Source organism: Macaca nemestrina, chromosome 11, assembly GCF_043159975.1.
Source record: "Macaca nemestrina isolate mMacNem1 chromosome 11, mMacNem.hap1, whole genome shotgun sequence".
Classification (NCBI taxonomy): domain Eukaryota; kingdom Metazoa; phylum Chordata; class Mammalia; order Primates; family Cercopithecidae; genus Macaca; species Macaca nemestrina.
In genome coordinates this window covers 104,508,412-104,523,632 of record NC_092135.1, presented here as the reverse complement: position 1 = coordinate 104,523,632, position 15,221 = coordinate 104,508,412, and positions in this window count along the sequence as shown.

Sequence of the window (15,221 nt, the reverse complement as noted above, 5' to 3'; positions counted from 1 at the left end):
AGAATTAGAAAACATTTGAGCCAGAAGTTACCTCCGAGATCATCTAGGAGTCCAAACTCATTGTTGTGCAATTACAGAAACAAAGGCTCAGAGTTTCAGCTCGTTTCCCAAGGTCACACAACAGTTTGTGCAGAGCTGGGACTAACATTCAAGCCTTTTTCTGGCTTTCCAGTACTTTCCATAGTGTTTAGTACAAGGTTTGTTTAAAAAAGTGTTTTGACTCAGAAAAATCCCAGTCAGTCTGCCATGTAATCCACTTCCAGTCTTCCACGTGACTCCACATGACACTGCTTTGTAAAGAGAAGAAGGATAGAGCTGTGAGGTCTGGGTCCCTACATCACTGATTCTTGTAAGCCCAGTTCCACAACTTGGCAGGATAAAATAGTCTTATTCTGCAGCATGAAGAAAGCTCAGTATGCAAGGAAAGTTCCCACGTTTGGAGGTAATCCACCCAAATAAAATACCTGTCTTTCTCCTACTTCTCCTGTCTTTTGTATCTCAAATACAAAAGATCTCAAGGTGATTTCCAAGGAACAATTTTCTTATCAGATGAGTTTCTTATATTACCCTTATTATGGCTTACAAACTCAACAACTGCAGCTTCTTAAATCCTATTTTAGGTAGTACCAAATTTGGTGAGAAACACAAAAGAATGCAGGAAATAATCAAAATAAAATAACAAGAAGAAGGCAGAGAAAGAAAAGGAATCATTTATCTAGCACCTACTGTGTGCCAGATGCTATGTTAAATGTTTTAGCTGGATGATGTCACTTAGTCCCTTTACAACTTTATGAGGGAGCTACTAATGTTACTTTCAATTTTACTCATGAGAGAACTGAGGCTTGGAGAAGGTAAATAACTTGTCCAAAGTCTAACAAGCCGGGCTGGGTCAGAAATCCGTGTATGCCTGGCTCTGAAGAATAAACTCCCAACCGTACCATAATGACTCACAAATACTATCAATCTATCAAGTGCAATAATAAAAATCACATAAAAAACTGCAAAATTCAATCTTCTACCAATTCCACATTTCATTAGTGATAAATTTCATTTAAAATTAGAGTTAAAAAAACACACACACACTGATGTTGTCTAATCTATTTGACTGCAGCCTCAAAGCAAACCACCTGAAACGGTGTCTTCAAAGGAAATATAACATTTGAAACCACGGTTCTTGGCTATACACCAACTTTACACTTTATTTTTATCTGTTCAAAACCACTGACACAGCCAGGTGCGGTGGCTCACACCTGTAATCCCAGCACTTTGGGAGGCCGAGATGAGTGGATTATTTGAGGTCAGGAGTTTGAGACCAGCTTGGCCAAAATGGTGAGACCTCATCTCTACTAAAAATACAAAAATTAGCCAGGCGTGTTGGTGTGCACCTGTAATCCCAGTTACTCAGGAGGCTGAGGGAGAAGAATCACTTGAACCCAGGAGGCAGAGGCTGCGGTAAGCCGAGATTGCACCACTGCACTCCAGCCTGGGCAACAGAGTGAGACTCTGTCTACAAACAAAAACAAAACAAAACATTGACACATTCATCCCCACACAGAACTGTTCTGAATTTTGTTCCTAACTTCACATTAAAGATTTTTGAATGCAGCTATTCTATACAGTTATTTGTATAATTCCAAAACAAAACCTAATTTGTTTCTTACATTGGAATACCTCTCTGCAAGAGAAGACCAAGATCTCCACTTACCAGATAATTTACTTTTTTCTAAATTTTAAATTAACCAATATAGCTACCCATTAAATTTAATAGGATCAATTATAATAGCAACATTTATTAACCACCTCCCCATATCAGATAACATTAGCTTTTGTCATATTAAGATGTTTAGATTTCTAAAGACATAATCGTAAAAGTTTAGGTCCTGAATAGAAGTAATTAAATACTTTTATTCTGCTGTTGTCCTAAGAAAAAAAACAGCTAACATTTGTATGGCTCCTTAAACCACACAACATGCTTTCGTACACCTAATGTCATTTAGTGCATTCCAGTGCATAGGCCAATGCTGAACTATCTGTATTATTTCTGTTGGATTGTCATGGGATCTGACTGTTCATGACATGGGTTTGGACATGGCTTAAAGACAGGCATCAAATGAGAGAGACTAATAGTCACTTCTCCAGAAGGAAAAGATAAACTCTAGGATTCTCTAGATCTAAGACTTTTTATTTGCTATTTTGATAAATTACCTAAAAGATTGTATGTTAAAATGCCCAGTCATGCAAAAAAAACATTAAGTTCTTCCAGGTTTCAAATGTTTGGGTGAACTGGGATGAACTATAAACAGATTTTCTGAGGTTTTAGGACATAAGGAAAAGCTGATAAAAGAATTTTAATAACAAGTAAGTTTTGGAAAAAGTAGTCTAAACTATTTACATATCTAAATAGCCATTATTCCCACCTTGAAACATCACTGCACACATAGATTATTATCCAAATTACAACTGGCACTAACACACACACACACACACACAAACACACACACACAGTCAGCTCTAATATGGGAAACAGACTGTGGAGTTAATATTGACTATTCCTTGAATGGGATAAAACAACTTCATCTAAAAAATGCCAACATTACAACATTGGTAACAAAATAGAAAATATCAAAATTACACCAAACTCTGATGTACAAGCCATATAAAAGAATTGGATGCAATCCAGGAAAAATCATTCTAAATGACCAAGCTGCTGCCAGATGAAAATCTAAAAAGATAAGAATTGTACCATCTGGCAAGATAAAGAATGAGAGAGAATATTATCTAGGGCTTTAAAATCATGAGCAGTGTAGATAAGGTGAACATAACAATCCAAATCCTGAACTATTTTAATGAAGGGGTAGCATTTGAAATTTGAGAGAGATACTGTGAGCAAATAACAAGCAATACTGCACATAGTACTGAATTAATTTGTAGTGGACCTCTCTTGGGGAACCCGCCCTGCTCAGAGATCACAAGTAGGCCCAGGTTTTTCTCCTTAAATACTGAATGGAAAAGTCATAGATATACTCAGGTGAACTCTCAAAATCATCAGCTCAGAAGTTCTTTAAATATAATAATAATTAGCTAACATATTGAACACTTACTGTTTTCCTGATTACTGCGAATAGCTTTACATGTGTTGTTTCCTTTAATTAAGTATGATCTTCCCATAACAGACTTAGACATTATTTGTGAACATCCCACTTTAATTTTTTCCTTATTGTTAGCTCTAGTGGGTAGTAATTTAATCTGTTTGAAACAGTTTTCTAAGTATAGCTGAAAAAGAATGTCTAGATGTCTGGTGATATAAGATAATGTACATAATAAACATTATTTTCACCAAGTAAAAAATAAAAATAAGAAAGTAAGTCCCCATGTCCATGTCTATCCCTCATAACCTTGTTCCCCAGGTCCTCCCCCAACCCACCCATCACAGCTCATTCATTTAGGGTCAGGAGCCTGATACAAGCTGAACCACTCACAGTGGCACTTCATCTTCCAGCCACAACTGATTGGCTCAGTTAGGGCGAAGTCCTTACTGGGGACTGTTTTTTTGTTTTTTGGGGTTTTTTGAGACGGAGTTTCACTCTGGGTCCCCAGGCTGGCGTGCAATGGGACTGTTTTTTTAACTGGATACAATGGGATATAAAGCTCAGCTGCTGTTTCCCATTCTACAAAAGTTGAGGATAACATCTACTGCAGTGAGCGGCACTAAGAAGGTTCTGGCTAGGAAGAGCAGATAAATTATTTACCTAACCATGACGCTTTTGCAGTGACAAGGATAAGATACATAAACTAAAAATATCTCAGACAAACTCAGATGTGTGATCCTTCTAGTCCTTACCAATAAAGAGTCCCTGAAAGACACAACAATGCAAGGATTGGACAATGGCTGTTTTATATATTTATTTATGTATCTAGTATTTGAACATTACAGAGACTAGTTTTGAAAAAGAATAGTCTCTACTTTAATTATAGTAATAAGGTTAATTAAATGATTTTTTAAATATTTCTGGTTGCTAATATTTCTGGTTGCTAGAGAAACTTATTAAAAACAACAGCACCAGGATGGTGTGATGAACATGAAGTTGAGCTGCTCAGATGCCCCTAAAGGAAGGCTCATTGACACAGCTGTGGGGAGTGTTGTCAGCAGACAGCCCTCAGCTCTCAGCCTTTGTATGGGGTTATTTCAGTAGCAGAGAGCAATGATGCCCCAGGGTCATACCATTTCTGGGATGAGCCACAGCTAATAACCAGTTGAGGTGAGGATATAAAGGCCCAGCCATATTGAGTAGGCTTACTAGATTTAGCATATAAAATTACAGGATGCCCATTTAAATTTGAATTTCACATAAACGATAAATGATTTTTACTCTAAGTAAACCTCATTCAAAATTTGAATTTGGAATTCAAATGTGCGGCATTTTCTCTGGTGACCGTAATGTTGCCCCAGTGCAACACAACTCTGATGGCCATTCTCACCCCAGAGCTCCCTGTGGGGTGTGCCAAATAGCTCTTAGATCAGCTAGCTTCTCCCCCTGCCTCCTTCCTTCCCAAGGCCATTCCCTAGAAAGCATCTTGTATGTGAAACTCCATCTCAAAGTTTGCTTCCCAGAGAACCTTCCACAAAGGCACCAACTTTCTGTTTTGCCCTAAAAAATTCAGATTATAAAAACAATAGCCCAAAGGTTTTTTGAAGTCTAAAATGACAAGAAAATGATTACTAAATATTTTATTGATGGTTATATTTTAATAGTTTTTTTAAAGTATTGATTGATTTTGAATATTAATAACCATTATATAATAATACAAATAATATATGTTCATGAAAATAACTATTTTGCAAAAGAAAAAGGATAGTGAAAAGAGTGGATTCTTTTTTTTTGAGACGGAGTCTCGCTCTGTCGCCTAGGCTGGAGTGCAGTGGCGATCTCGGCTCACTGCAAGCTCCGCCTCCCGGGCTTACGCCATTCTCCTGCCTCAGCCTCCCGAGTAGCTGGGACCACAGGCGCCCGCCACCTCGCCCGGCTAGTTTTTTGTATTTTTTAGTAGAGACGGGGTTTCACCGTGTTCGCCAGGGTGGTCTCGATCTCCTGACCTCGTGATCCGCCCATCTCGGCCTCCCAAAGTGCTGGGATTACAGGCTTGAGCCACCGCGCCCGGCCAGAGTGGATTCTTTTACATTTTAAATTTTTGCAAGTTGCTTTCTTGAGTGTCTCATTACAAGACTGGTGGATTTTCATATCTGCTCATGCATTTAACTTGTTATTTTGGTTGAAGTATATGAAAAAAAGTAAACTTTTCATTATAATACCATATAATTGTAGATATTCATCTTTAACACAAACTAAAACTACCCAAGTGGCAGTTTCTTAAAGGTTAGTTATGATATAAAACCTGAAACTTTATCATTATTGAATTAAATCACTGTTACATTAAGATATGTAGGTCTATCTTGCATATTTAGCAGAACACATTTTAGCAAACATATTCACTTTAAATAAATCATTAGAGCTAGAGCTTTTCTGGGTTTTATATAAACTTTACAACATATTTGAGCCACTGCATAATCAACATGTATATATATTCCTTTCCTCTTTATGGAACTTAATTTTATTATCTTTTAAAAAGAAATATTGGTAGTAAATCTTTGTTATTTGTTATGAGATTTCATGTTCTAAGTCAAGAAAGCAACCCTCCATTATAACATTGTTGTTTTGGGAATTCACAATCCATTTTATGATGATTTGTTTTATTAAAGAATTTACAAGAAATGCATTTCAGCAAAACTTGAGAACTGCTGAGAGCAGCAGAAAGGCAGTGAAGTGCAGTGGCAGGACCAGGCAACTCAGGACCGAAGGGTCCAGGATCAGTCTTATGAGGAGTTCAAAAAGTGGTTTATGTGGAAGCACTTGGTAAAATGCAACATACTGCAAAATGATCAATTATTATATTTGGGAATTTATATTTAGTTAAATGTTGTTTGCTAGTTACTATAAATTATTAAATGGAAATAGGTGTGGCATATGTCTGTAATCTTTGATGATGTTTATGTCATAGAAGAAAACTATGCTTTATTGTAATATGAGCCTTCGGGCAGATCATAGGCTGTAATTTGGTGATATCCAAGGATGCATATCCTATTCTGGAACATTTCCCAGAGATGCAGCAACATTTGTAAGTCTAACTTTCATCCTGTGAAGTAAAGCACTGCATATATCTAGGTTATATTGTGCTGGTTTTATCATTATTAACATACATATTCTTTATGGCATAAAGGAGCATCTAAGGCCCCTTGTTGCTATAACATAATAGCAAAGGTTCTTATGTTTTATTGGCTGTCAATCACTATAAAGAAATGAGATACAAGCCATGCTCAGTCAACAAGGTGAGGCAAACACAAAAGTAACCCACCTCCAGTCTAGTACAAACTTTATATAAAGGTGACAACAGTGATCAGAATCCCTTGTTGACAAAGTTCATCCTGCACCCACTCTGCAATGCACTCACACTTTGTTCTGTCCCACCCCTATCAGTACCTCCCCTTCCCTACCACCATCCCCCTTGGCCCTCCATGCCCTCCTCCATTGCTCCTGTCTCCTCACCATCCTCTGCATCTCTTCCTAGCATTCTCTAGAACCATATGACTTACCTACTCTCTTGTGGCTCAGATTTCCTTGGCTGACTATGGGGAATACACTCATCTCCAATGGCTTTGGGATCACTTCTCATCAATTAAGCCATGCCAAGCAGTTCAATAGGCCAACCAGGAGCCATGGAGGGTGATGTGAGGTCATGTTAAGTTGTGGCTAATGAGAACAAACTAGAATAACAAAACTCCTAAGTACCCAAAGGACCCTTCCTTCCCAGCGAGGGGAGTGCTGAGTCGGAGAAACAATGCCTCCAACAAATTTGGACATGTTCCATTTGGCCTGGGATCAGGCCTGTCTGCAGCTTCTGTTGGCCATTTTTGCATTTATTGCCTGATAAAAAACCTCACATGGTTGTTCCCAAGCAAGAAGAAATATTACTAGAATAAAATGTGTATAATAAACACAGCATATCACAAAAGAAACATGGTCATATTTAAGAATAGATAAAGTTAGATAAAATGGCCTAAGGTTATATAGTTACAGAAGCTCTGAGTCAAGAGTCACTGAATTCATCCTCCCTCCCAACGGAGGAGACTCCCTGTAAAACAAGGGTTGAAAAGTTGAATTCCTATAGGGACTAGGCAGGTAATTTAAAAAGTAAAGGTACCAGGCAATAAGGAATGGTGAAGACTGTGGCAAACAAGAAAACACATGCCTTTCTACATCAGGCCACCCTTAACACAGCTCTATTCAATTGTCATCTTCAGGCAAATGGGCCCAGTGCTACTAGATTTTCCCATTTTTCAAGAGAAACTTGAAATCTAGACTTTGAATAACTTTAAAATGTTTCAGCATTTACTCATTCTACTGTTTTTAAATACTGCCTGAAGTCAAAGAAAACATGAAAGTGGACCAGACCTGGCTCATCATAGTGACTTCTGCTCTTGAAAAACCTGTCTAATAGCCCAATATGAATTTCAGCAGCTCTAATCCTAAGCTCTCCCTGCACTGAACCAAAGCTCATATTGGCACAACTTCCACTTTAGATTATATAATTCTGTCCTATGGATCAACACAGAATAACCCTACTCTTTGTATGTATTTCCTTTTTGTTCCTGAAATGTCCTCTAGAAACAATGCCTAAGCCTTTACCTTTACTCTTACCTTTGCTAATACATGCAGTCTGTTTTTGCTCTCTATCTTTTTGAATTTATCTATTGCTGTTTTATGCTTTTCTTTAAATTGTCTTCATCTTGCCCCTTCTCAAGTATCTACAGTAAGTCTCTACTGCCTTTCATTTTTAGTGTGTCTATGGTCTGGCCCACGGTTACCTATTTAAATCTCCCAGTTTGTACCTTCTGCTCTAACATATTGTTGGCAGGAAATGATTCTTCCATTCCTGATGCTTCTTTCCAAGGAGGTGGAAGTCTACTGCAGTCTACTCCTGCTTTTCTCTGTCCCTGTACTGTCCCTGTCTCTGGTATACAGGAGTGATTTAGCTGATGGGTAAATTTGAGAATAATAAACTGGGCATGCTTACATCAGCTTTCTTTTCTCCTACCTGGAATTTCCTTTCTCCTACTGGGATTGAGATACCCACAGAGAATAGAAGTCCTCCATCAGTAAGAGTGATATTTTGGCCTCCACCTGTCTTTTAACTTCTATAGAACCTAGTTAGGGAACTGAGGAGTTATTTATTGTGCCCTCTGAAAAATGCAATTCACCATGTTCCTTCCCAGCTATGGAGAGTCTGAAATCCCACAAATCATTACAACTAAAAGGTAGTGCCTTTACAGCAAAAGAAACTACCATCAGAGTGAACAGGCAACCTACATAATGAGAAAAAAAATTTTGCAATCTACCCATCTGACTAAGGGCTAATATCCAGAATCTACAAAGAACTTAAGCAAACTTACAAGAAAAAAATCAAACAACCCCATTAAAAAGTGGGTGAAGGATATGAACAGACACTTCTCAAAAGAAGACTTTTATGCAGCCAACAGACACATGAAAAAATGCTCATCATCACTGGCCATCAGAGAGATGCAAATCAAAACCACAATGAGATACCATCTCATACCAGTTAGAATGGCAATCATTAAAAAGTCAGGAAACAACAGATGCTGGAGAAGATGTGGGGAAGTAGGAACACTTTTACACTGTTAGCAGAACTACAAACTAGTTCAACCATTGTGGAAGACAGTGTGGCGATTCCTCAAGGATCTAAAACTAGAAATACCATTTGACCCAGCCATCAAATTACTGGGTATATACCCAAAGGATTATAAATCATGCTGCTATAAAGACACATGCACACGTATGTTTATTGTCACACTATTCACAATAGCAAAGACTTGGAACCAACTCAAATGTCCATCAATGATAGACTGGATTAAGAAAATGTGGCACATATACACCATGGAATACTATGCAGCCATAAAAAAAGGATGAGTTCATGTCCTTTGTAGGGACATGGATGAAGCTGGACACCATCATTCTGAGCAAACTATCACAAGGACAGAAAACCGAACACCACATGTTCTCACTCATAGGTGGGAATTGAACAATGAGAACACTTGGACACAGGATGGGGAATATCATACACCAGGGCATGTCATGGGGTGGGGGAAACGGGGAGGGATAGCATTAGGAGATATAACTAATGTAAACGATGAGTTAATTGGTGCAGCACACCAACATGGCACATGTATACATATGTAACAAACCTGCACATTGTGTACATGTACCCTAGAACTTAAAGTATAATAATAAAAAAATAAAAAAATAAATAAATAAAAGGTAGTGCCTTTAATCTTGCCCAAGGTAGTCCTGCAGCCTTTCAAAGAGCTTAATTAAGCCCATAGTAAGAAATATTGTATTTTACCAGGTTGTATGTAGGTCATAGAGAATGTGATTGTGCCCTCACCACCATCAGCAGCGTGGGATGTGTGTGTGTTGGAGGGCATTGAAGAAAGACTAGTTGACTCACAAAATATTTGTTCTTGCCCATAAATCTGTGGTTCTGAGAAAGACAAAGACCTAGAAGAACATCCAGATGATCGGGAGACAGTGTTTCCCTCCTTTGTCACATCAGGGCCCGCATAGAGAATGACAATACTTCTATGAATCTCTGGGGTAAACAACAAAGTCCACTCACTCTCTGACAGAAGTGACCAGCCCAGTGGTTCTAACCACCTCAGTCCTTACCTAGGAGCTTCAAAGGCCAAGAAATTCAGTGTCTTAGCACAACCATGTGCCTATGCACATCAGCTCAAAAACTCTGCCTTAAGTCCAGTGACCAGAGCTTATTTGTCTTTCTTTCCCTAGAATCTAGCAGAGGGTTCTAGCACTCAAAAATCTTTATTGAAAGATAGACATGGGCTGGCACGGTGGCTCATGCCTGTAATCCCAGCACTTTGGGAGGCCGAGGTGGGTGAATCACCTGAGGTCAAAGAGTTCGAGACCAGCCTGGCCAACATGGTGAAACATTGACCCTACTAAAAATACAAAAAATAAGCCAGGCATGGTGGGGAGTGCCTGTAATCCCAGCTACTCGAGAGGCTGAGGCAGGAGGATTGCTTAAATCCAGGAAGTGGAGGTTGGATTGAGCCAAGATCGCGTTACTACACTCCAGCCTGGGCAACAGAGCCGGAGTCCGTCTCAAGAGAAAAAAGAAAGACAGACATGAACACACAGGCTCCTTCTAACCCCAGGGAATGGAAGGTGCAGGATTCAAATAGCCGAAGTCCTCAGAATAGTGTACTGACTATTCAGAATCAGCTTGATCAGAGAAACTTGATGTTAATACTCATGTGTCATTTGCATGGATTTTTTAAAAACATAATAAAATGCAGGTGACAGTGTCAGACAGGCACACGTTCATTGCTGGTAGAAACACAAACAGGTGCCACTATTCTGGAAATGTGAACTATAAACCTAAATGTTTTCATACTCTTGGACTTGAAAATAAAAATTTATACCTAAAGATATTTATTATAGCATTATTTTGCACAACAATACGGCATTAGATAAATTGTGTGATGGAATTTTATAAAGCTTTATTGGCATCATTTATGAAGAGTGTTGGTGACATAGGAAAGTACTTCTCTTGTACTATTAGGAGATTGAAAATAGAATACAAAGTGGTATATAAATTATAATTTCAACCATTTAAAAAATATATATACACATCAATATTCCAAAAATAACCAAATAATCACTGAGTGATAGCATTATCGACAATTATTGGTTTCTTAGTTTCTTTTCTTTGCCTTTCCTTTTCTTTTTTCTTTTTTTTTGAGACAGAGTTTCGCTCTTGTCACCCAGGCTGGAGTGCAATGGCACAACTTCAGCTCACTGCAACCTCCATCTCCGAGGTTCAAGTGATTCTCCCTCCTCAGCCTCCCAAGTAGTTGGAACTACAGGCAGGTGTACCCAGCTAATTTTTTTGTATTTTTAGTAGTGACGGGGTCTCACCATGTTGGCCAGGCTGGTCTCGAACTCCTGACCTCAGGTAATTCCACCCATCTCGGCCTCCCAAAGTGCTGGGATTACAGGCATGAGCCACCGTGCTCAGCCTACCTTTCTATATTTCTAAATTTTCTACAGTAATACTGCCTTAGTTGTATAATCATAAAATATTTTAGTAAAATCATATTTATGGGATCTGTAATGAGATAGTAAATGCTTATAACAGTAAGCAAATTAAGATGCATAATTGTATATATAGCATGACTACAACATTTAACATTTGTAAAATATATATTTAGAAAGGAAAACTCCAAAATAATAACTGTGGTTGTTTTTGGATAATAAGATTGAGCAATTCTCATTCTCCTTTCTACTTTTCTGCATTTTTCAATTTCAAACAATGAAAATGTATTGATCTTATGATGATAACAACAATAAAATTCCGTGTTTTTTAGTTCAAAATTTAACTCAGGCTTATTTTGGTAGAATTTTCAAAGTAGAAGATTAAGGAAAGCTAAGTTGGAGGAGGACCTAATTATTATCCGAGAAAGAACTCTTTGGCAAAAACATCAGTGAGGTTAAAACAGTCTCATTGTAGCTGAAAAAGACCCCATTCAACTCGATTTTCATAATCTAGCTTGCAGTCACTGTTAGACTTGAGAACAGCAGTTAAACTTTGACATTTTCGGCACTCTGACTTTTCTTTCTATTCCAACAACTCACAGCTATGTCAATTTTTAAATTTAAAGCATCTCTGGAAACAAGAGACTGTTTAACAGACATAAAGACAATAAAAATACAATGTCCCCTTATTGTCTTTTTCATGTTCAACGTGTTTTACTAAGATTCATTTGTCAAGAAGTGACAGATGTGGAGAGTTTACCAAAAAAGGACACAGCCTTTAGCATATAATCAGGGAGAATTTCTTTCTGCTGATCCATGTTGACGTTAACTAGCAATATGGTTGCTTGGCATTTCCTCCCTGGAAGTGAATTTGCCCTGTTACTGGAATATCTTTCTTCCGCTTCATAAATCTGATAGTGTGAGCATCAGGAAGCCCTGTTACTGTCCGACACTACTTCTAGTGGGCTGGAACATAAGCAGCTCCATGTTTATGACAATTCTGACTGCTTACGGGTGAAAAGAAACAGAAAAAAAAACCAAGAAGGCTATCAAAATGCAAAATAATTCAAATGGTGAAATTAATCTCTTCCATTTTTTTGGAATATAATCTGCCAATCACTTTGTGCTTTAATGTGCTGACAGTGAAAAGAAGAAATTAATCTGAAGCAGCATTTTAGCTGATAATGAATTATCCATTTGAAACTAAGATTTTTTTCTGATGGAGCATGCAGTGTATCAGAGAAAGTATCAAGAAGTCTCCTTCCCCTCATCCCACCCTGAGGGTATAACACTGAGTTGCTCTACCATTAACACAGGGATTCATTGATACACTAGATCTTTTGAAACCTGTCCAAACATTTCTCTCTATTCTTTCTACTCATACAGTAAATTATCATGTGATGGAATTTTATAAAGCTTTTTAGACATCATTTATGGAGAGTTTTGCTGACATAGGAAAGTACTTCTCTTGCACTATTAGATGATTAAAAATAGAATACAAAGTGATATAAAATTATAATTTCAACCAGAATATTCCCAAAATAACCAAATAACACTGAGTTATTATGGGCAATTATTGGTTTCTTCTCTTTACCTTTCTATATTTTCTAAATTCTCTAATATTAAAGTGAAAAATAGAATGTGTATACAGGTGAATAAATGTCAAAAGGCTGTGGAGTAAAATATGAAGAACAGAAGAAAGGATATTGTGGCAGAGGATGCTAGCTGCTCACCAATGTCTAATTGCTCTCTTTCCTGGGCACACAGGTAAACTACATTTCCCAGCCTCCCCTGAAGTTATGAGCAGTCAGTCACACGGCTATGTTCTGGCCAATGGAATGCCAGCAGGAGAGAGACATCACTTCTGGACCTGGACCAGAAGAACCTCCATGTGCAATCCTGTCTCTCTTGCTTCACCTGCCAGTTGAATGGAGAAGTCCTCAATGACATTTAAAAAAAAAAGAAAAAGAAAAACTGTGAAGAAATAACAGAGGAGAGCTACCCAGGAACTGCTTGTCCACAAATGCTCATATTGAACTATTACATGAGCAAAAACTAAACTTTTATTATATTAAACCACTGAAATGTTGAGGTTCTTTGTTTCAGCAGTTAGTCTACCCTACGACCATAATTACATCTATTTAAACAACTGTTGAAACAGCCATCCACATAGAGAACTTCACCTATGTTATGTCCATGATGAAAAGCAGAAGCTTAAAAAATGACAAATCTATGTTTTCAGCCCACAGATAAATAATTCAAATTACTGTTTGATTTTACAAATCCCTTGTTCTCTAGATGTGGTGAAACATTTAAAACGTTTTTGCTAACTTGGTGGCCATCAATCTGAGAACATCACATCACTCTGCATAGGAAGTGATTGGATTTAGATATGGAGTAAGACATCACAGAAGAGGTAGCACTTCAGCTCAATCTTGAAATATGAGAAAGAGCAAAACATGTGATTAGTGTCCAAGAATTTTAAACAGGAAAGGGTTCATAAGATAAGAAAACTAAGAGCCAGAGAGGCTGGAACTTGTCCAAGGTCACACTACTATACTGTAGCAATCTTTGGTTTAGATGAGGAATTCCTTCACTTCCAGGCTGTTTCTTGTCTTTCCCATTTTCCTCCATATTAATTCACATAGCAAAGTATTTTTTGTAAATTATCTGTTATTAGGCAATGACTGCATGCATTTTCAAAATTTTTAATATCTGTCTACACACACACACACACACACACACATACATCCATAAACATACCTGAATGTATGTAGGTATGTTCCTAGCTGAACCGCAGCAGATCCTCTAATACAATTGTATCCATAATTAAGGAAAACTTCTCCATTCCTACTGACTTCAAATTGCAAATATCTAGCCACGTATACTGTGTGGTAACTAGTCTCCTAAGATGGACACCAAATTTCATACCTCGTGGTATCCATGCCCTCGTGTGGTTCTCTCCTACACTGACTTAAGATTCCCAATCAAGTGTGTTCGAAGTGGCAGAGCACCAATTTCAGCCTTTAAAAGAACTGGCTGCTGCTTCTTCCTCCCTCTTGGAACATTCAATTTGTGGAGTCCAGAGCCACAGTGTAAGTACAGCCATGTAACTACGGCGGGCGCAGTGGCTCATGCCTGCAACCCCAGCACTCTGGGCGGCTGAGGCAGGTGGATCACTTGAGGTCAGGGGTTCGAGACCAGCCTGGCCAACATGGTGAAACTATGTCTCTACTAAAAATACAAAAATTAGCCGGGCATGGTGGCACATGCCTGCAATCCCAGCTACTCGGGAGGCTAAGGCACAAAAATCGCCTGAACCTGGGCGGTGGAAGCTGCAGTGAGCTGAGATCGTGCCATTGCACTCCAGCCTGGGCCTGGGCGACAGAGTGAGATTCTGTCTCAAGAAACAAAGAAGGAAGTACAGCTGCGTGACTAGAACGACCACACAGAGAGGCCATATGGAGAAGGATAGAGACCTAGCTGTCTCGGGAGCCCAGTTGCAGCCACCAGGTGACCTCCACCACAGCCAATATCTGACTGCAGCCACAAGAAAGACCCCAGTTAAACCAGTAGAACTTCATGGCTGTGCCCAGTCAACCACAGAGCAATGAGAGCTAATAAACTGGTTATTGTTTAAAGCACTCACTAAGTTTTAAGGTAGTTGGTTAGACAGCAATACACAACCAAAACAGAATTTGATTCACAGAAGTAGGGTATTGCCATAACAAAACCCTAAAACATATGGCATGGGCTTTGCAATTCAGTGGCAGGCAGAAGCTGGAAAGCTCCTTGAGGAGATGAATAGGGAAGGCTTGAAGGACACCGAAGAAATTGCTATTGGAAACTGGAGAACATGACCTGAATTATGTGCAGACCAATTAGCAAAACTATCTCCTGTAGCATGAAGACAAGAAGAATATGTCATAAACAGATAGCTCTGGCTAGGAGATTTTCAGTCAGAATGTGGTCAACTTCTCCGTATCCATGGGTTCTGCCTCCATGGGTTCCTCATCCGTTGGTTCAACCAACCACGGA